At 40.1% G+C, this 23,165-nt stretch overlaps 1 protein-coding gene across 3 annotated transcripts in view; it reads left to right on the top strand.

Moving 5' to 3' along the window:
* Positions 1-23,165, top strand: part of DGKI (diacylglycerol kinase iota) — a gene marked incomplete at its 5' end in the record, with an annotated part of 215,395 nt that overhangs the window by 57,357 nt on the left and 134,873 nt on the right. The window lies entirely within an intron of this gene.

Genomic DNA, 23,165 nt, shown 5'->3' with positions numbered 1-23,165 from the left:
ACATAAATGTGACCTTTCTCCTTTCTTTCTTCTGGAAGTGAACACAGTACAGTCAGCCCCTGGAGTCCTCAAGTCACTGCGTTGGCTTTGAGGTGGAATAATTTAAACCAAAAGAATATCTCTGCACAGGAGGAAATAAAGCACATCAACAGCCTCTGAACTGCTCATGTAGTGCTTCAAGTGGGAAAAAGCAGACTATTGGAATCAAATTATTCATTATCACATGTTTTATTGGCAGGCAGGAGTTATGGGAGGAAGGTGGAGAACTTGCCTAAACCGGAGTGTGGCCTGTGAGCTGGGTCAGGTGATTGCAGGCAGTTTAAGTCCCTCTAAAGAAGATGCTGTTGAGCTTTTTCCTTTTTTCTTTCTCCACTCCCTCCCTGATGCTGCAACAACCCTTTGACAGCTTAACGTTAGAACCTATTGCCTTAGTGACTGACTTCTCCTCTGTGTTCCCTTCTGAGTTACTGAAAGTTGCTTGTGAGTGCCAGTCTTGGTGCACTAGCTGTAATCTTCTTTGAAAGACTGTTTTTGCTATACCTACTGTATTTACATACTTTATTACCTGCCTAGTCAATCCTTCACCTGCAGAAATGGACCTGTTCTTATAATTCTGTTTCAAGGTATTTCTATAGAGGGAGGATAAAACTGGTTTGGCTTTGGGCGGTCTCCCCAGTAGCAGTGCTCCAGGTGATGACCGTCCTTGCTGTGATACAAGTGCACAAGCTGATGGCTACACCTGCGAGGAAGTGGTTCAGCAGGGTGCAGCTGTTGGATTTGGGGAGCACAATGCTCAATTACAGCCTCAACTATTTGTTTACATACTGGACGCCCATTCATGCCCTGTGGAAAAAAAGTGCTATCAGGACTGCAAAATCAAATATGCAGAAGCTAGGAAATGCCAGGACATTAATTTTCCCACCCGCTTGCACATATGGATTATGATTCAGTCTTTAATTACATAGTTGCACACTGTTTTTTCCACAGAATTCCTGCTTTCCTCTGTGCGCAGGACATCGACTGCTGTTTGAATGAGAAGTTATTCAATATTTTGTTTTCTCCTTATTGTGTCTCATGACATTATTCAGGCTCCACAGAGAGGGAGGAATTACTGATGACCTTATTATTTTGCTTTGTTTTCTTGCTCTTCTTCCCCCACAGCATAAGTGGCCAGAGTTTTATGAACACTCTTTGCAGTGTTTTGGATGCTGTGCTGGCCCCATTCATGAACTGGGAACTTAAGAACCTTGAGTGTCTGCCTTGGACAAGCAGCCTTACCAAGTGTTTTTGATTTCTTTACCTCTGTTACCTCTAATCCTCTTTCTCAGTGTCCCACTTTAAATCTCAGTCCTAGGTTTTTCCTCCTCTCGTGCTTGGCTTTAGTTCTTGCTATGTTCAAGTTGATCGTCCCATGTGAGCTGGTATCTCATCATGTCTTCATAAAAGGTCCTTGTCTTTCATGCTCTTTGGATGTGGCTAGGATTATGGCAGCAGAACAGAGACAGGCTCCTTGATTTAATTTTATCTGGACCTGGATTTAGCAGCCCAAAGTGGTCACTGTAAGGAAAGGCCTGTTCAACCTCAGTGCAGGTCTTTGGGCAGCTCAGCTCTTTAATTCAGAGCTAAAATCTAGAAGGCATGAGAGATGTAATAAATTTCAAAGGCTTACCCCTGGGGAAAATTCTAGTGGATTTTCATAAGGACAAAAAAAGGTGCTTGTTTGTCACAGAGTCCCCTGTCTTCTGCCAAACTGAAGTTACTGCTGCAAAAAATAGATCAAATAAAAGGTTCCTGAATGTTTTGAACACTGAATAAACAATATGTTTTCTTCTGGTTTTGTTTGGGGGTACAGATAAAAGTATTTTTGATAAAATTGAAAAAAAACCCTCATCATGCTTAGGCAGCAACTTGTCATTAAAAAATTCAGCTTGTGTGTTCAAACGTTAGTGAAGCCCATATGCAACTCATAATGGGGCCTTAGACTGGGTAATTTTGTCTGGCCTATGAACAGTTGAGTTTGATGTAGTAAATGCTGTAGTTTTTCTCAATATGGCTGTTTGATGGGTCCTGATTTGATTTTTTTTCTTTTCTATATTTCAGTAGTGTCATTGTAGTTAAGTGCTTTGAAATTCTTTTTTTCAGCCATTTTATAGTGGTGGCATAGACAGCAGCAGCCTGAAGAAGTCAGTTGTGGGTCTGCCCCATCCTGTAGCATCCTATTTCTGTTTCTGATGACCACCCTGCACTAGATGCACTTGAGAGAGCTTGGGCAGGGAGGGAGGTGCTTTCTGCACCTTTTCAAGAGAGGTGCCTTCACAGCAAGGATTGATCTCTTTGGGGAATAGGGCAGTAAATGGAGTGCCCATTTATGCTGGCTGCACTGGGTTTACTCAGCGTCTGGTTGCAACAGGGTGGTGTGTGTATGTCGTGTGGCACGGTGCCAGGCAGAGGCAAGGGCAGCTGGTACAGGTTACAGCACACCTGTGTGACTACAAGTAGCTCTAAGCTTCCTGGCAGGGTGGGTTATGCCAGCCAGAGCATCATGCTAACACATCTGTATGATCTCCAGTGCCAGAGCAAGCTCTAGAATCTCAATATGGAGCAGCAGGTTGTAGTTTAGGCTTAAACTGAATTCTTGAGAGGTGTGCACCAAGTGGCTTTCAAAACCAGCTAAATTAAGTTTGGATGGAAAGAAGAGTAACTGATTTTGAGAAATGTCTTTACTGCATTGCTATTCAGACTCTTGCTCTGGTAGCTCAAATCCTGTCTTCCAAATACAATTGGCAAGAATATCATTAGCAGCTCGGTCTTTTTTATTACTTTACCCCTCAATATTCACAACTGTGCTTTCTGATTGCCATAATGGACTGCACCCTTCTAATTTTTACCCCGAAGACTGTACACTATTCTAGACCAATGCTCATTTTGTTTTTACTTGGTTTTTAAAGTAAATTGATATGGTAATTTTTTTGTTTCGTTACCTATATGTGGTTTTAAAATCCTCTCTGGAGATACCCTGTACCGGAATAGAGCCCCAAGCGCCTACTAAAATTAATGCTTAGAGAACCACAGGGGAGGGAAAAATTAAAGAATGGGAACGGCAAATTTGTTTTTACACCCACTTTCCATCTCTTTTCACATTATGCTTGGTCTTGCCTGCTTCAGTTTATCCATTTGTTCTCTTTAAGCAGTGCTTTGAGAAGATGCAAACACCATCCATCAGCTTTCTTTAAGCTGTTAGGTTAGTACAGCGCTCTGTTACCCGTAAGCAGTAATAGATGTGGAAAAGAATGTGTGGGTCTTCTGGCTTCAGGTGATGGTCTGAGAGTTTAGCTTTGATTTCCTACAGTGATCTTGGGCCTTTGTAAGGAGTTGAACAAGCCACCAGTATAATCTTGTTTCCATTTTTATTTCTAAAAGTCAAAATATTATTGTTTGTCTCTCATGGTGGCACTATTAGAAAAATCAATAAATGCCGGAGGATGCTGAAATAGCATATGCGGCAAAAGCCAAACAAGTTGATTGTTGTTGTACTTAGCTGGTTACATTTTAATTGATTTACAGGTATATTAGCTTCAAAAGCAATCCCAGTATAAAATATATTGACATGTAGATACAGCACCATGATTCATACATTTACTGTAATCAATATCACAGATTGTGTTTATTGTTTACATCTTTATCTTCACTGAGTTTACCCAAAACATTAAGTCATTTCTAGTCCTTGTCTTTATGTAAAGCTGCATTTTGGAGTCCGAATTGGCAAAGCACTACTGCTTTTGATTAATATGGTCTACACCAAAACAAATTAACTGCTCTTTTCATCTGCATTCAGTACTCCATTTCATGAAATGTCTTGGGAGTCTTATTTCAATGTCATAGTTTACTGTCATTGTGAGTAAACTTCAAGCTGATCACTTTGCACGATGGTTAATCCAGAATTGGGTTGGTGGTCAGACCTCTGTGAAGGTTTTTGACTTGAACATGTTTCAAATAAAAAGAAGGGAAGCTCCACAACTGTAAAATGGGTCACCCAAATTTTACTTTTTTTTGCCAGAATATTTTGTTGCAGGTAGTACTGTATGCATATATATTGCATAGTACTCTGAAAATTATTCTTGTGCTCTGAATTCCAGCTTTTTATACAAAATGCTATAAATATATGTATTCTGCAAAAATGATAATTGTTTCCAGAGGAATGTGTAGAATCACTGTGGCATTTGGGATATTCTGTATAAAAGATATTGCTTTTGCATGTATTTTCTCTGTTTCTGGCTCCCAGGGAAATCTCCTGAGAGTGTCACGTTCAAACAAACTTAAAACCTCTTGAATGTTTGCTAGTCTTTTATTCTAATCTATGCCAAAAATCACCTTTGGCATTCTTCCTGCCTTGTGGTACCCTGAGCTCATGTGAAGCAGGACCCACACTTTTGTACAGAATTGATACAAAAATTCCAAGACTTCTAAATGTACTGCCTGAGACTTTGTGTTTGACTTCACGGGTTGTCATGGTGTAAAGGAACCCAGGCTGGTCCGCCATGTAGACTAACTTGGAACCACCCTCTTTGATGGTTCTAAATTTAGGAGGAGGAAAAGAACTTCCATTTATTTATTTATTTATTCATTTATTTATTTTTTATACAGTCTCTCTGTGACTTTGAATGTCTAGAAGAGCATACTAATAAATTTGCTCTAATTTTCGCTTCTACAGTTTGACTTCTGTTTGGCAAGCCTGTTTACAGATGCAATCTTATTTTTACTTTATTGATATTAATACGATATTAAAAATCAAAAGGTTCAGCAGCAGTTGCCAAGAGGTTGGTCCCAGTGACACCTTTGAAGATCTGTGTTCTGAGCATCACTGAATGTGAGGATTCGGAGTATAAATACAAAGGAATAATGAGAAAATACTGGGCTTTGGTTTCCTCTTTTGATGTCCTGAAAAGTACTAATTCGGCTGATATTTTTTCTGCCAAATGTACACTTCTATGTGTGACATTTATGTAGTGCCTTTTTCTTCTCTTTCATCTCAAGGCCCACTGAAGGATTTATATGGTTGAAGTATGGGGGATTGTTTCCTTGACACTTTAGCACCCGTGTGGTGGGTGATGTATATTTGCCCAAGTCCTCTCCTTTAGATGGGCACTGTGCAAACTGATTTTGTGTGTTCTTCATTTGAACCCTTTGAAAGTTCTACCTCTGCTCAGTGAAAAATGATGATATCAGAACAAATGGAGAGTCAGGACAATTTGACACAAATGAATGAAGAAAAGGATATGACTTATGTGGTCAGATGTGGCAGGTAGAGTCTTCTCAACACAGCACAGAGGCAGTGCTACCCAGCAGCTGAGGGATAAGATGATGGTCTTGTGCAAATGTGGCTTCTCTTGTCTTGGGCATGGCAAAGATTGAACCTGGACAAGTCATTTCCCACCTCAGCTCCCTTTCCCCTCGCTATTAGACCAACAGCTCTTAACAGTAGGGTCTTTCATTTACAGTCTACTTTCCTAGCTCAGTAAAGCCTTTATTTTTGTTTTCAACTTGTGCTGTAATTGTGATGATCTCAAACACAGCAATCTAGAGTCATCTTTTCCAGTCCCCGGCATTTAGCCATGGGCTAGATAAAACTGAGATATAGACACATTGCAAGGGGGCTGAAGCGTGGCAACACTTTTATAATGTTGCTTTTATTAAAGCTGCCCTTTCTTCCTTCTCCTCCTCTTCCTCCCTCAGATGATGATGACATTGTTTTATTTGTTTTACTTCTATAGTTAGCAAACTTTCTTAGCAAGCCAGATTAAAAATAGAGCAGCAACCCTCCTCTGTTCTAACACTCTTGGAGCTGTTTCTGCTGAAGCTTTGCGATTGCCAAAGGGGTATCGAATCCTATCCCTAACTGGAGAGGTTGTGCTCCAGACTGACAGACTGTTGAGTAGATGGTAATTTCTGTCCTCTTTCTTTTGTTTGACTCCAGGCACCTGATCATTAATGTCATTTTGGTTAAGGATCAAGGTCCCTATTTCCATGGAAACATGAGGAAATGTCTTTTATTTATTGGATAACATTTTCTCTCCTGTTTAACCATTTAAAACAAAGAAACCTACACTGCTGAAATCTTGTAAGAGATATTGTATTAAATGAGGTGGACAGTTACAAAAGTGACATAAAACCTTTCTGTGCTCTGTAATCCTGTAACAGTATATCAACTGGTGAAGAATTAGCCTACTTACCCTGAAGTCATTGAAACTAGACCAGTTTACAACAGCCAGGAATCTGTCCCAGAGGTCTGGTAGTCTGTGTGTTAGATTCTCAAGGGAAGTGATGGCACTGTCATCACTTCAGTCATAGTCATAGCTAGACGTGATAAATCCCTGAACAGTATTGAAAGTATTAATTCTACTTCATCTGCTAGATGAACAGGGTCACTTGAAACAGTTTTCTAATTCATTATTATGCTCATGGATTTCCTTATGCAAGATTTATTTATGTCTAAATGACTTCTTTTTTCATTGTTTAGTGTCAAAGGAAGCCAGTAACTGCAGACATTTTATTTTCTCTAGGTCAATATTGGTAGCCATTTAATATGAGACACTTGATATTATATATCAATATTTAAATATAATTCTAATACTGTGAATGCTCAGGCTTGACATATATATATATATTATATTTTAAGTATTAAAGTATATTTACTGCAAAATAAAATACTTTATAATGTACTTGATGCCACGAACAGTGCATGAAAAGATGGAATGCAGAAAAGGCAAAGTAAAGAAAATTATTAAAAAGGCTTAACTTGTGGCACAAGAAACCACAGTTTTTAACACTGTTGCTGAAGTTGAGGGATAAAATACTGATCCAATCCATGTAAATGGTAATGTCCCTGTTGTCTTAGATAAAACCTGGTTCAACCGAAGATTTTTAACATTGTGAGTCCTCTTGCTTCCCCTTACAAATCACAAAATCATTTCCACATCCAAGTAAAATTCCTATCCCGATTTTTAAAAATGTCATATCTTTCTCCATTTGAATATAAGCTGTTCCTGTTTATTCTGCATCTGAACTTTGGTCATTTCTGTCCCAACCTTCAGAAAACTCTCCAACTGCGCATATTAAAACCTATTTAGAATGAGAACTACATATATAAATGTCCCTTGCCAGAGTGTCAAAGGTGCAGTGCAGATAACTAAATCTAAAATGTGATAAGATACCTGCATGATATATGACCTATAAATAGTAAAATGAGAACACAGAGGTGGCTTTGGATTCAGCAGTGCCTTTAATGTTGTTTCCATCTGATTCCTCCTCCTCTACTGCAGCCTTGACAAAGTCATGTTTTGCCTCTCTGAACCTTGCTGGCAAAGGGAGGTAACGTAATTTCACTTTGGGCTCCCTGAATGTAGGGCATCACATATGGAGCTGAAGCAAAGATGGCAAGCGGTATTTCCATTTACTTCAGTGTGAGAAAGCTCTTAAAAATTACAAGAAGATGGGGGTGTGTAGGTTTCTGGGGGGAAATATTCCCTCTGGGGGACTAGCACAAGACTTGCCAACTGATCATCGAAATTCCTAAATGTGGGATTTGCAGAGAGAGGCTCAGGGCACCTGTGACAGACTTCTTACTTCTGGGCAACCTACTTTTTCTGCAAGTTTCTAGTTAGTCTGGTTCCCTCTGTATAGATTCTGGCCTCATTTTCTTGAGTGTCTCTGTCAGGTGAAATTATGGGGAGAGATGTTGTTGGTGAGCTCTACATTAGGGGTGATTACCTCAGTAGTAAGTTCATTTTAAGGCGGATTTTGGAAGAAGGTAATGTTAGTAAGACAGATCATATGTATGATAGTGTTGAATAAAAATATCCTCCCTTCTCCTCATAGATATTTCCTAGAAGTGTTTATCAGGAAACTATTGTTAGTGCTTTCCCTTCTCATTTGAATTTCAAGTCAGTGAAGACAGACACACTAAAGTGAACATGATCCCAGTGCAAGGTCTTGAATAGATTAGAAGGTTAAGATACTGCTCTAAATTTAGGATCCAGTGATTTGGATGAGATAACATAGCAAATTCCTTTCACTTCTGTATTGAAATTAAAAAAAAAAAAAAAAAAAAATCCTGATTGTCAGCATCTGACGAAAATATCACCTTCTCTATCCAAAGCTGATTCTGAAATCCAGAGCTCTATGGGAACAATTTATGGCTGACAAAGATATGTCTTTTTGTTCATATCTGCATAGTGCTGTCTTACTCCCTGCTTTATAACACATTTTAAAATCTACAATATGAACAACTCTATAAAGAAGAAATTTCTCAATTTATAGTGCTGTAAAGACGTTTCTGTTACTGATGAGCTTAGAATGAAGTTACAAACAATGTGTTACTTTACTTAATGATATATTCTGGCATTATAAATTAACTCATAAGGCAGAACAAACAGTTTCTCTTAAGGCTCAATTGTTTTTTATTTTTCTGCTGCTGCTTCTGGAAAAGCTTTTAAAACATTTTATTGATAAGCTAATGCACTCTCTTCTGCGTGTAGTACCTCTGTAACTCCAGCAAAGGTTTCTGGTGACATGCTAGACCACAAGAACAAAGCTCAAGTTTATCATGTTCCCCCAGATGGAATTACAGTCTTCATCAGTTAATGCAGCATTTCTCAACTTTGGAAAGTTGAATCCTGACATGTCAAGAAAATGAAGTTTACAGTATTGCTGCTACCAGCAGTGTTATTTTGAAAGCATACTCAAAATGAGTAGTCACCCAAACAGGCTGAGTAGATATTAGTCTTCATTGTTCTTATATGCTTTGATTAGCAGTACGTTGTCAACAGTGTTGAAGTAATATCATTGGCATTTGAATCACGACCCTTTTATAACCAAAATTACTGCATCAGTTTCTCTGCAAATTCAGGCAGGTGTTGCTGCATTATGGATGGACTGGGGTTTCAGTTGCCCTTTGCAACCAAATGCCTTAAAAACCAAAGCAATCAGAATAGCAAAATAGGTGGAGGTTCTGGAGGACTTGTCAGAATCTGGTTTAGTATTCATCGCATGGTAGATTGTGCAATTTTTATTATTGTACACAATTTAATGCCACCATTTTCTTAGAGCTTAACTCAGTGGGAAATTTACACTTGATTCATTTATAGGTGTGAACTGAATGGCTTCAGAGCACCTACAACTTCTTCTGTAGGCACTGCCCTAACATGTTTTTCTTAGGTTACTTTAAGTCCCAGGGACACAGACTTGACACAATAAGGTCTTAATAAGAGGAAGTAATTCCTACATTCTGATTTTGCACTAGTAAGACTAAAGTAATTTAAAAATTTGTTTAAGTTGCAGTACCACAATTTTCTCAGGTAAAAAGTGTTTGTGTTCTGTGCCTTTTTTTTTTTCTTTTCCGGTGTGGGTTGTAATGTTTTATTAGCTCTCACCATATATACAAGTTAGCTGTTTCTCTGCTTCTCAACAGCAATGGGAATGGGTTTCTTTTTCTTTGTAATGTTCCCTGAAAGTTCTTAAAATGTTTTTCTGAGTCCTCGCTTGGTATTACTTTTAAATAATTGATTTAGTATGTTACTGTTTGTCAGTTAAGAACAACTAATTTGTGGATAGTGCCTCAAGTGATACAAAGTGGTATCGCTTCACTGAAGTTCAGAATTACACCATATTTGCCAGCTGAGGATCTGGTCTCTTGTTCCTGGCAAGACTGCTGCTTGTCACCAAGTGCTAGGGAGGAGTGGGCATCCTGATTCATTTCAGGTAACAGAATGTACTGAAGAAAATCTGGAGTGAAAGGATAGCAAGAGTATTTCACTTTATTTTAATTTTATTTCTGTCTGATTGTTTTGCTTCCCCATGTAAGAGTGGTGTCGTGTGTTTTTTGTGTGTGATTTGGTCCCCCCACCCCCTTTTTTTTTTTTTTGCTGCCGGCACTCACTTTTTCTCTGTAGGAACTTTTATTAACCTTTCAGTATCACTTAACATCTTGAAAGCCTGAATACGGCTGTTGGGAAGTAGCATTGCTTGCAGAGATGTTGTAACAACCTGCTGTGAGGGCAGCTGGCAAGGCTGGGTCTTGTGGTTGTATTAACTTTGCCAGTTAGGTACTTTTTCAAAAATTTCAAAGCACTGTATCACCTCTCTCTTTCCACATTGCCGGGATAGATGTGTCTCTTTGCCAGCCACACACCCAGCACCACACTTCTGCTGTTAATGATTCTGGTCTGCAGTTCTGGTGGATGAGGGGAAAGCCGTGGATGTGGTCTATCTGGACTTCAGCAAGGCCTTTGACACTGTCTCCCATAACATACTCCTGCAAAAGCTGGTAGCCCATGGCTTGGACAAGTGTACTCTACGCTGGGTTAAGAACTGGCTGGAGGGCCGGGCCCAGAGAGTGCTGGTGAATGGGGCTGCATCTAGCTGGCGGCCAGTCACTAGTGGTGTTCCCCAGGGGTCAGTGTTGGGTCCAGTCCTGTTTAACATCTTTATTGACGATTTAGATGAGAGGATTGAGACCATCATCAGCAAATTTGCTGATGACACCAAGTTGGGAGGGAGTGTCGACCTGCTGGAAGGCAGGAGGGCTCTGCAGAGGGATCTGGATAGACTGGAAAAATGGACTGATTCCAATGGGATGAAGTTCAATAAGGCCAAGTGCTGAGTGCTGCACTTTGGTCACAACAACCCCCTGCAGCGCTACAGGCTGGGTGCAGAGTGGCTGGAGAGCAGTCAGACAGAAAGGGACCTGGGGGTACTAATTGACAGGAAGCTCAACATGAGCCATCAGTGTGCCCGGGTGGCCAAGAAGGCCAATGGTATCCTGTCCTGTATCAAAAATAGCGTGGTCAGCAGGACAAGGGAAGTGATCCTTCCCCTGTACTCTGCATTGGTGAGGCCACACCTGGAGTATTGTGTTCAGTTCTGGGCCCCTCAGTTCAGGAAAGACATTGAAGTGCTGGAGCGGGTCCAGAGAAGAGCAACACGACTAGTGAAGGGACTTGAACATAAGACCTATGGGGAAAGGCTGAGGGAGCTGGGGTTGTTTAGTCTAGAGAAGAGGAGGCTTAGAGGTGACCTCATCACTCTCTGTAACTACCTGAAGGGAAGTTATAGCCAGGTGGGGATTGGTCTCTTCTCCCAGGCAGCTAGCAATAGGACAAGGGGGCATGGGCTTAAACTCTGCCAGGGGAAATTTAGGCTGGATATTAGAAAGAAATTCTTTACAGAGAGAGTGGTCAGGCATTGGAATGGCCTGCCCAGGGAGGTGGTGGACTCGCTGTCCCTGGAGGTTTTTAAACTCAGATTGGACATGGCACTTAGTGCTATGATCTAATAAATGGACTAGAGCTGGACCAAGGGTTGGACTCGATGATCTCTGAGGTCTTTTCCAACCCAGTTGATTCTGTGATTCTGTGATTCCTCAGTCCATGCTAGCAGTCCCAGTTCCTCTGTGGGTACTTCCCCTACCAGCAGCAGTGACTATCTTCACCTTAAGGGCAGCAAAACCCAACACTAAAAAGTACACTTTCATCCCAGCTAGAGGAGAAATTGAACATGCTCCACTTAATTTCGTGACGTACCTGTCTTTTGCTATGTGGAATGTATTCATGTTCTCTTATCTTCTTCACTGTGTTCGCTCTGTTCTTCTGCTCTGGTAAAGGCAGTTACAAGAACAAAGCTGGAACAACTCGATGTGGGGGTGTGCACACAGCTTCGTTCACAGCCCCCTCCTCCTTGGTGACTCATATGCTGTGGGTCAGGTCCCCAGGCATGCAGGCTGGCTTGGTTGAGTTGTGCTGCTACCTCTGCTGAGGAATATCACTAGAAGGAGGGCAATGATACTATTTCAGTAACACCATATTCAAAGTATTTCTTCTCCTACCTGTCTTTCGCTGTCCATTAGCATTTTGTGAAGGCTTTACTTATACAAGGGCTGTACAGGATAGAGCTTGGAGGGAGAACTATTTTATCTTTTTAAAGTAGATGTAACACCAAAATCTGCATAACACCTAGTGATTCAGTGCATTTTTGACTGCTGGGAAAGTGACATGAGAAGTAACTACAAATAACCTAGTTGCCTTCCGCTTAGATGTTTTTGACATACATGTTATAATCACACTGGATCAGATGTTCCAAAGTAGTTCGGACTTCCATGCTAAGAAAAGGCCAGGTTTTATCTCTCCTGAGTTACATGTGTGCAATGAGCTCACAGAGGGTAGCCTGGCCTGGCGTCTTCTGTATCTGTGTGCAGCAAAAAGCACTCGGGATCTTTTTGCTCCTGTTTGTCATAGCAATGGCCATTTAGTTGTCAAGACATGATTTCATCCATCCGATGGTTATTATCTAACGAAATGGTTTCTCTGTGTGTGTGTCTTTTTGAATAGGTGATGCGACATTAAAACAAGCAGAGAGAAAAATACGGTAACTTTATTTCTGAACTTTACTGTGCTTTTGGTGTGGCTGATGGACTAAAACGAGTTTTCAGGAACAGTGGTACTTAGTTTTATTGGAGTTGGATTTTTTTTTTTCTTTTAATAACACTGTAGCTGGGGAGAGCGACAGTTCAAGGTGTGATGAGCAGTCCACTTTGTCTTGCTGATTTTAATCCAGCGAGTGTTAGTTCTAGCTGAAAACACCATGATTTAGTGACTACTTAGTTGTGTATCACTGTAAAATGAGGCAGCATTGCCAGCACAAGTTAAATCTTAGGGGACATGCATTTTTATTTTGTGCAGGAGGAGATACTTGGCTCCCTGGTAAAAACCCTAAGAAAAGACAAGGTGAAAGTTGGATTGAATTTGGTGATTGACCTACTTTCTCAATGCTACGAGTTACTTCTGGGCAGAGGGTGAGGAGCTCCAGGGTAAAAGTGGGCAGGATGTTGGTACAGTTGATATACCTTTTGCTCTGATAATTTTGTGGTAAAGGATTTTCATTTCCCATGCTGTCAGTTATCTTCACATCTAGATGCTCACTGACAGAAAGAAGTCTCAGAAGCTGGTCTTATTCTTTCATAATAAAAACAGTGCATAAACTGATAATATTTTGTTTCAGTCCCATGGTGGTCTTGCTCAGTGATTTCATTTCAAATTAGTATTTCTCTCCAAATGACTCCAGCAAATAAATAGTACACCAACACAAGAGCTAAAAGTGTGGCATTTTAAGTCCCAAGTGTGGCATTACAAGTCCCTTTTGTACTCTCAAAATCTCTTTCAGATTAGAATAATGTCCAAGTAGTGAGATGTGACCTGTCATGAGGTTAATGTCCAGTTCTCTTCCAGCTCTAGGTGGGTTGAAGTGGGAAGGCTTCTATTGGGTCATGGTGTCTGAGCATTTATCTGACCCTGAAGGAGCACCAGCAACTTATTATGTCTTTCCCTGAAGGTGTACAGGCACTACAAAAGCAGCACCCAGTATTACTGTAACCAAAAAGAAATTAGAGGAAAAATATATCTTCTTCCTTCCTGCTGTTTGCTTGTTATGTGCATTTGACAGCAGTTTTGTATTGTGGCTTTTTTTATTCTGCTTGTATGCAACCGGTTAGTCAACAGAGAGAAAGAAAAACCCCGTATGTATATTTAACAGAAATTAGATGAGAAAAAAAAAAAGAAACTGTTTAAAGAGCAGATCATGAGAAAAATGAGCATTTCTGAAATTAGTTTCAAATGAAAAAAAAAAAAAAAGACTACAGTTACAGCATCTCTTTGATTAGATCCAGCAGAGCAGCTAATGAGTGCGGAAGATCCCCACTTTCTTCTCACCCACAAAGATCACTGCTCTAGCTGATGTACTGCTTGCACTTTTCTGCCTCTCTGTCCTCCTGAAAGCTTCTCTCTTCCACAACTCAGACCTCAGCAGGACCCTGTGACAGCTGTCCCTTGGGGTCAGGAGTAGTGCAATAATCTCCCTCTTGACTGAGGGTGCCTTGGACCATCCCTGCAGCACCATTTTAGTGGCAGCTGCCTGCTGAAGGCAGCAGGACCTCAACACAATTTCAGTGTGATTTGTAACATTGCCTGACACAGGCGATGTTGTCTTCTTAATCTGATATGAAACACTCCTCCAAGCAGAAATGCTAGGGTTCAGTACAGAGAGACTGATCTGTTTTTTTGAATGGTTACATGTAACTCCAAAGTTGATTATCAAGAATAAGCTTCAAACATAAGTATTTTTGGTAGACAACTCATGGTTTATTCAGTGGTAAATGAGTAGGAATTCATGTTTTATAAACACACTGAGTACTCTGAGGTTAACACTTCTGACTCAAGCCCTGCTCTCTTTCTCCTCGAGTTCTGTAACTTTATTTTAAGCTGTTTCTTTACTTTTCTGCTTTCTGTTCATTGAAGAAAGAGGCAATATTTTCATAACAGGTGTGCTTTTTTCCTCATTTCTCAATTGCCAGACAGATGTTGGTGATGGGGAGAAGGGAAGGTGATGATTTATTATGATTTATATTTTCTACCCAGACCCCTAAATCCTTGTTTAAGTTTTTTTTGGGGGGCTTGTGTAAAGATCTGAAAACTTAACCCTAGGCCTCCAGTCTTTGATCCTAAAACTTGTTATAAAGGAATCAAAACCTTTTGATTGAATTTGAGCTTTGGATGGGGTCCTGCAGGAACAAGTTGCTATACAGACTTGCTGAGGAATCACCACTTGCTTTCAATTTTCTTCATTTACTATTCACCTACTCCAACACATACTCTTTCTCCTTGGCTGAACTCTGTTTTAAACAGAGAAACTGGAAGTCGTGCATGTGTGCCTGCTCCCTGGGGCCTTAGTCTGGTGGATACAAACCGTGCCAGAAGAAATGGAAGAAAGTCAGCAGTGGTATGGAGGGGACAAAGATGCAGGTGTTTGGAGCCTGGTAGCACTTGTCCAGCATAACAGCCACCAGCCCTGCCAGGAATTATGGGCCTGTTGTTCCAGGTGCATGCTCAAAACAAGATTTTCTCAGCACGTCAGTATACACCATTGAACCATATGGTCTTTGTGTTGAGGAATGAAAAGAAAAAGGCACTTGTTGACTTGTTTTGTCTGTTTTATATCTCATACGGTCCTGGGAATGGAAGGTGAGGGACAAACCTTTTCTTATCTCAGTTGTTGGACTTCCTTCCTGAGAGAAAAAATATAATTTATTTGGTTATAGAATAGTAGTTTTGCTTTTTATTTGCCTTTCTCAAGTATCACTGTAATGCAAAGTAAATGCAGGCACATGTTTCATTTTGTTGTTGTTGTTTTTGTTTTTGTTTTGTTTTGTTGTTGTTTTTTGTTGTTGTGTTGTTGTTTTGTTTTTGTTGACCTGGACAAGCTGGAGAGTTGGGCAGGGAATAACCTAATGAAATTTAACAAGGGAAAGTGTAGAGTCCTGCATCTGGGCAGGAACAACCCCAGGTTCCAGTATAGGTTGGGAAATTACGTATTAGAGAGCAGTGTAGGGGAAAGGGACCTGGGGGTCCTGGTGGACAACAGGATGACCATGAGCCAGCACTGTGCCCTTGTGGCCAGGAAGGCCAATGGCATCCTGGGGTGTATTAGAAGGGGGGTGGTTAGTAGATCGAGAGAGGTTCTCCTTCCCCTCTACTCCGCCCTGGTGAGACCCCATCTGGAATATTGTGTCCAGTTCTGGGCCCCTCAGTTCAAGAAGGACAGGGAACTGCTGGAGAGGGTCCAGTGTAGGGCAACAAAGATGAGTAAGGGAGTGGAGCACCTCCCTTATGAAGAAAGGCTGAGGGAGCTGGGTCTCTTTAGCTTGGAGAAGAGGAGACTGAGGGGTGACCTCATTAATGTTTATAAATATATAAAGGGTGAGTGCCACGAGGATGGAGCCAGGCTCTTCTCAGTGGCAAACAATGATAGGACAAGGGGTAATGGGATCAAGCTGGAACACAAGAGGTTCCACTTAAATTTGAGAAAAAACTTCTTCTCAGTAAGGGTGACAGAGCACTGGAACAGGCTGCCCAGGGAGGTTGTGGAGTCTCCTTCTCTGGAGACATTCAAAACCCGCCTGGACATGTTCCTGTGCGACCTCACGTAGGCGTTCCTGCTCCAGCAGGGGGATTGGACTAGGTGATCTTTTGAGGTCCCTTCCAATCCCAAACATACTGTGAAACTGTGAAACTGTGTTTTGTTGTTTTTTTTGGCTCAAGAACTGCACAGGCAAAGCCTGAAATCCCTTCCCTTCTCTATTATCTAGACTCTCTTCTTTCTATAAAAAATGTATTTGGAATTTGAAAGTCTAACTTGCTTTTTCAGAAGAGAGAGTATTTTTCTGTCCTGTGTGCTTCTGAAATATTTTGTTAGAAAAATTAGTCATTTTGGATTGTTTTAAATCTTGCTTTTGTTCTAGGTCTTTCCTTAAGTCCTAGGTATTTGTGTCTAAAGAAACCTCTTGAAGTATTTTTCACTTGACTAGTGAGTATGTATCTTCTTTTTCAATTTTTGTTTGTATACTCCAAAATGGAAGACTTCTGTTTTTAACCCCTGTGAGACCCTTATTTGCTAAATGGAAGCTTATAATCAGGAAAAAAAAATGGCAGATGGATGGTGAGAATTTCTGACTGTTTCCATTTTTAAGAAGGATAGACAGCACAAATGAAGAAAAGAAAGGTAACAATTCAGGGGCATGGAAACAGGTTCCAAAAATCCACATTTAAAACAGCTCTCTGAAGATAACAGTGTAAAAATGCAAGACACAGATTTGATTCATAGAAAAGAACAAAATCAGAATACTTCTTCATAGTTTGTGTGAGGCCATATATTTCTTGAGTCATAATGACATTTCGGCTTGCGTAAACAACTTATGCCAATGGAGCATCCTAGTCTGATAGAGAAATTACCTTAAATTAGGTTATTTTTGAAAGCTATGTGCTAGCATCTAAAAGGTAAGAAAACATTTCCAAGACTAACATTACAAAAATAAAAATAACCCTTGCTTTTTGCTGTTCTAAACTGCTAAGGATTTAGTTTTCCTTCCTCCATGTCTTGTGTTGTTTTATTTTCCCTCTGTCTTCCAGATCAAATGAAGATTATTTGATATCACCAAGAAGTACCCTAAAAACCTCCCTAGTCTTCTCTTATTTTCCTCTGGTTGGCAGAGTGATAACATAGACTATCTTCAGCCCTTTTGAAAATCAGTATAAATTATTTTATCATATGATAAAAAAAAATCGTGACCATACTGTAGTCATGTTAATCCAACTTGCTGTCATCAGTTTTTGTCTACACTCGAGCTACAGAACACAGATTCTACATATCCTGTGATTTTGTCTAAATCCCTGGGCAGCAGACAATGACAGATGCATAAACAAGTATTTCATGACTTTTGAAAGGTCTGTTTCTTTTAGTACTAATTGAATTTCTTGCATCAGGGTTCACTGCTGATGGTGGTTGAGAGTGTACTAGGCTGAGCTGCTATTTATGTAGATGAACCTGAGGAAAATGGGAAGGTCTGTGTAAGATGCTAAGGACCACATTGACAAAAGGGCCAATAACTAATCACTAGGATTTGATTTTGCTAAGTGTTCTGATTGGAATTCAAATACGAAATTGCTGGAAGAGCTTTATAATAGCTCCCTTAAAACAGCTCCAGTCCTAAAGGAGTGGGGTGGTCACATAGTGGCTCACAAGAGTGTTGACTGGGTAACCCAGCAGTACATTTTAATCAGAGAAGCTGGTAGAGCTGCTGATAAAATGTAGGATTAATAAATGAACAGCTGAATGTGATTTGCTGGAGGAGAACCAGCACAGCTTTTCCTAAGGAAGCCAGGACTTGTGAGTCTTGCAGAAATTGCTGGCAGAGGCACAAGGCCCATTCACTGGGGTGGTCTGGCTGCAGAAGCACATGTGGGCTTCCAGAAAACTTCCAATGAGGTAGGAAGAAAGCTTTTGGTACAGAAACTAGGGCAAAGAGGGGTGATTTTCACATGGTTAAACAATAGTTTAAATGTAGCAAGTAATGGGGTGGTTAGCAATTGGTGAGTTGTTTTTTGGAGTTTTACTTAGGAGTTTACTTATGGGGACCATTGGAGATCTGTGATGGGAACAGCACTGCTTACAGGGAATGAAGTGTGAGAGGGTGAAGCTTGCTGCTGCTCTGCACGATTTCTTGGTGTGGGCGCAGGCTGACCGTGGTCAATTTGCAGAAAGATTTATGATGATGAATGACTCTGCAGCAAATTGCAGTTGAAATGTGAAATTGATGAAGGCAAAATAATGCACATAGAGAGGGAAAGAAAGCTTTAAAGTTTGGACTTTATATTAGCATTTAGCACTTAAGAAAGAGAACTTTGGATAATTGCAAGTACTCCTATGAAATGATTAATTCAGTGCTCACAGTGATAAAAAGGTAAGTAAAGGGTTCAGAACAAGGGAGGGGGGGAAAATAAGAACAATGCAGAAAATATAATGACCCCACTGATAAACCTCTGGTGCAACCAGATCTTGAATATTTGTTCTGGCAATCCTACCTCAAAAAAAAGATATAATGGATCTAGAAAATATTGACAGAACAGCTTCAGTATCAGCAGAAGCCTAAACCTGCTTTGGGGGTGAAGGGCTGTGTGTGAATGAAGGAGTATATGAATAGAGATTCATAAAATCACAGAAGGTGTAGAGAGGCAAATGATTACTTGCTGCTCCTCACAATATGATATTGCAATTGAATTATCCAGGAAAATTTTAAAAACAGACAGAAGGAAGTACTTTAAACTGCACATAATTAAATTGGGGAGCTCATTACATCGGCTGCTGTGGAGACCAAGAGTATAAATGAGTTTGGGAAGGACCAACACATTCCTAGAGTAAAGAGCCATTACAGCCTATTAAGCACAAAGGTCTGGAAGCAGCCTCCAGCTCAGGAAGTCCTTAAACTACTGATTACTGGAAGCTGTAACTGGAAGGATCACCCAATTTGTGCCAGTGCTTCTCTAAACACCTGCTGCTGGCTGTTGTCAGAAATAAGATACTGGACCAGACAGATTGTTTTGATTTGACTGAAACTGACTTATTTTCTATCGAATGCAAAAAATTTGGGAATCTTGATGCTGCAGTGAAATAGTAGTTGCCCCCTGGTCGGCTGGGAAGGAGAACATTACATGTCTGGTAGGCAAGCTGGGAACAGCAGGTTGCAGGAGCGCTGTGAAGTTGGTGGAGATGCACGGTGAAAACTTAAATAATGGCAGAGTTTACCCAGTACTTCTTGTTCATGACTTTCATAAACACCAAATCGCAGGTGTGAAAAGCACCTCCAAACAAACTTGGGAACATATTCATTGTTCATGCAGTTGCTGCTAGACCTTGTATAGGTATCTCCAGGCTGTGGTTGGCAAACCTGAGAGCTGGCAGTCATAGGGTTTATCTACATTGAATATTCAAAGAAGAGCAGATCTATTGTTACCTAAACATTGTTGTACAACTGACTGTCCTTATCTTGGTAAATATCTAGATTAACTTTGGAAAAGACTCCCAAAAATCTCTCTTCTGGCAGCTGCCCTAGCCATAGGATCTGTGGAAGCCAGTCTTTGTATTTTTATGATCTCTCAACCTTGCAGCTGAGAGACTACCACAATGGTGACTTATGCCCCTGTGAAAAGGAGGGTAATAACCCCAGCCTGGAAACGCAGCAACTTCAACACCAGTGACAACTAAAATGACACTCAAATCCATTAACCACGTGCAGCACTGATTCACTCTTTTTCAAATAGATTTTTCTAACACTTAAATGAGCTACATACTATTCACTAGTTGTCTTTTGTGGTTGTCGAGGATGTAGGCAAGCTATTCTGTCTAAACAACTCATTGGAGGGTTTTTGTATGCCTTAGGTAGAGGAAAAGACTCAGTAAAAACAAAGTCTGGGTATAAACTCAAATTCCCCCTAATCAAATATGTATCCTTTGATCTAATAAGTAGGTTGAGTCTCGCCTGACTTTTCAGCAAAATTAAAAAGAAAATATGCTTTATTTTTTTAAAATCGGTTATTTTACTTGAATAGCATGAATATCTGAGTGCTTTTTATTTCCAAGACAGTCAATTGCTTACTTGAAGAATTTCCTTAATAGTATCAACTATGGAATTAATATCAGATTTTTTTTTGTTGTATGTTTAATGGCATACACATGTATGTGCACCCATACTTTTTCACAATGGTGGTGTGTTGGCTAAGTTGATAATAACATCTACTACAAACTACTGATTAATGGATATGAAAAAGTAATTATCAAAATACAGCTCATTATTTATGATGTGACATTACCTTGCTGTTGGTTGTTACATCAGCAAGCTGGCTGGTGTGCCTGCCTGTTTTAACAAAGCTGTGGACTGCATAGTCTGGAGAATGGAATATATCATGAAAATGCAGGTTCACTGTTTCTGGCTGTGTCTTATCAGGGCAACAGTGATTACTTTTGCTTCTATGGGAAAGGCTGCCTGTTGAGCCTGTGTTTTCACTCAAGTACTCAGCACAGTGGAGATGAAATTGCTGGGAAAGATAACTAAAAGCCACTCGTGTTACCTTGCTATTGGAAAAGTGCCAAGTAGTATAATCTGCTAGTTAAATTAATATGAGATATGATTACTTGGATACTCAGAATCTGTTCTGTTATTAGATTTGTGCTACCTTCCCTTTCCCCCAGTTTTCCCCTCTCTGTTCTGCCTTAGAGTTATCAAAAGGCCATGTGTTTGCTGTTTAGCCTGAGAAAGGCTTCTGTGATGTATGCAGTGTCTTTTGACACTGTGTGTGCCTCTTCATCCTGAGACAAAGTTCTGATAAGCTGTGTAAAAGTAGGCATTTTTAGCTTGCCCCTTGGTGTAAGGGTCCCTTCTGGCTGGTTCATCCAAATTTGGAATCCCTGAGATAATTTTAAGCCTTTTATATTAAAACAAACATGGAAAAAAGACATTATTGTCATGCCTGCATTTTGTGTGCTTTTCAGACGAAGCCATTAATCCTTGTTGTGCAGAGGAAGGTCAGGCTGTTGGCACAAAACTGTGTCAAGTCTTCCCTGAACATCTCATCAACATCTTCTCACTTTTAGAGAAATGTGGGCCAAAGTCTTGGGCTCTACTGCAGGAGGCTTGCACATCTCTAATTCTGACTTGAAACAGTATCCAAGGCTTGATGCTGACATGTATGTAGCCATTCATTAGGCATATATTTACCTTTTAAGTCTCCGCTGAATTTGCTTTCCAGCTGGAAGCCTTGTCCTTGGACTGGCCAGATAAATTTGTTCCTAGGAATATCCATCACAGACTTTGCTTTAGTAAATTTGCTTACTGGATGCATGCAACTTTACAGGCTGTATTGCTTGACAAATAACAGGCTGTAAGCCATGTTGACTGAAAATGTTGGCATTTTTCATCAAATAATAGTTAATCGTTAATTCTTTATTATTCAACCACCTTTGCTTAAGTACTACTTTGCACAAAGTGGCGGGTACCTTCCTCTGTTATAAGAGCAGGACTAAGTAGGTTTGCTTTTTCACTGTCAGTGATACAGAGTGGAAAATATGATACTGCCCCATTTCCACCAAAACAAATGACCATGTTATAAACCATGAATAGGCACAAGAATGTAATCTTGTGTTTAGGAAGGACTAATAACTAAAGTGATACCTAAAACAACAGGGAAGGAGACTCTAAAATGCTGGACAGTTGTCTGGAAAAAAAAATAAAAATTGTAGTTTCTTGTGGTTAATTTCTTTAAGGGCTTAATCTGGTCATTCAGAAGATGCGTAGCTTTTGTTGTACTGAAATATATGGCATGAAATTTTTCTTAATAAATTGCTGTCTTTTGATACGTTGCAAGGTAGTGAAAGTCTTTTCCTTGGGCTCCTTCCCTTTAATGGGTTTTTGTAAAATCCAAGATATTTTTGAAAAAAGCGTTATCAATATCTTGCCTATGTTGATAAGTAGAAATGGGGCACTGGATGATCAGAAGCTGATGTTAATGTGCTGAGTTTTTCATGCTACCCGCAGGAAAGAGAACTTCAGAGATTTGGATTCAGCCCACTCAATTTTTCTAGACATGCACTGTGAACAGTGAAGTTTCCAAGCTCCTTTACTGTGGAAATATATTGCACTGTATATTTTCAGGACAATGAAAAGATTTATTTAGCATATGGCTGACCTGGATTGTCATCACTGGCTCAATTGACCTTTATTGCCTTGGGACAGTGGTAAGATTAGGAGATGCTATAAATAGCTGTTGCACTGTGGAAGTGGTATCACAAAAATGCACTTTACACAAACAGACTGTCATTTCATTTTGTGGGGGATGAGTATATTTGCTTTACAAAAAGAGATCTCTCCTTTAGATGTTTTTGTCCTCATCTGATTCACAGCAGCTGAATCTGTGAGATTATTTTGGCCACCACCATTGGGTGCTAAAATATACAATGCAATAATTTTATGAAGCTTTCTGAAACCTACTGTCCAAGAGCTGCTGAGCTTTCTATCAGCAGTGTACTGTGCTTTCTTCCACCTGATGGCTCACTATTCAAGGCTGATCTGGCAGGATTGGGTGCCACCGGGGAAAGAGGCAGTGGTTATGCCATCGGCACTTGTGGAGCTCCAAGAGTGTTTCTGGTCGCCATCTGTGACTTTTGCCTCAAGAGCTGTAAGAATGACTTTGGACCAAAAAGATAGAATTGAAATATGAGCAGAAAGTAGCAGTAATACCTTGAGGGATGCTTGTTTTACATAGTCTGATGCTGAATGAGTGAATTTTCCCAGTCTATAAAGCAAGTAAAAGCAACAGATGGTACGCTCTTTGTATAAACTCATATTTCATTCCTCCAATAAAGGCTATTTGGAACTATGTATAAATTGGTTCTGTAGGTTCAGCTGGTATGTAAGGAATAGGTGTAATGAATGAGAAGTCCACTGAAACAGACAAACAAAACCATATGTAGTTCACTGGAGTTGATATTTCAGCTTAGTGCCAGATGAGTAACTGATCTTCATTAAACAGTAATTTTCAATGATCAGATTACTTTATTCTTTTCCTAAACTGCTTTAGCAGAAGATGGCATTCAAGCACCATTTCACTCAAGCTGAAATTAGATGCTGTACTGCCTCTTCTGATTTCTGGAGAAGGGTGGGGTGGATAATTGGGTAATTATATTGGATATACACTCCATTTATTTGTGTTTTTTTTTTTTTTTTTCTTTTCAAT

The sequence above is a fragment of the Streptopelia decaocto genome (genome assembly GCF_964273445.1).
Source record: "Streptopelia decaocto genome assembly, chromosome: 1".
NCBI classification, from domain to species: domain Eukaryota; kingdom Metazoa; phylum Chordata; class Aves; order Columbiformes; family Columbidae; genus Streptopelia; species Streptopelia decaocto.
This window is presented reverse-complemented; position numbering and strand designations above follow the sequence as displayed.